The sequence below is a fragment of the Opisthorchis viverrini genome (assembly GCF_000715545.1).
Source record: "Opisthorchis viverrini unplaced genomic scaffold opera_v5_390, whole genome shotgun sequence".
Taxonomy (NCBI): domain Eukaryota; kingdom Metazoa; phylum Platyhelminthes; class Trematoda; order Opisthorchiida; family Opisthorchiidae; genus Opisthorchis; species Opisthorchis viverrini.
In genome coordinates, this window is record NW_008752046.1 from 192,389 (window position 1) to 192,956 (window position 568).

Genomic DNA, 568 nt, shown 5'->3' on the forward strand with positions numbered 1-568 from the left:
GATATCTCGAATATCGTAGCGACTGAAACATGAGGCGGCCTGGTGCGGCACATTCAGTTGACTGGAAGCAACACAAACGAGAGATTCAGCTGGGTTCCAGGTGAGTCTTTCGAAAAAACCAACTTAGTTTGCAAATGAGTGTATATTCGCCAATTTCGTGCAATTTGGTTTCAAGTAGAACATAAGGTTGACGGAAACCCGGGGACTGCGCCTACCTCATGAGCCGCAAAAAAGGCGATAGGTCGTGGGCTATCGACGAATTTTCAGCAGCCTTATGAGTAGTACATTACAGAGACCTCTTCTGATATTTATATGGAAGACTGGGGTCGTCCACATTTTGAAAACACTCTGGTCTCCAAATTATTACCTGTCCGCATTCAATCTTTCACAATCATTGATCTAGTAGCCATCTTTGTTGTTCGCTCAGGAGATTTATTTACTCGAGTTTACCTGGTGCATAATACGCCTGAGTGACCCGAATCACATTCAAGGAATCCTCGTCTGTTACTACCTACTATTATTAGAATTCCCACAGTTTCGCCAACGCACTAGTAATGCCACCGAATAT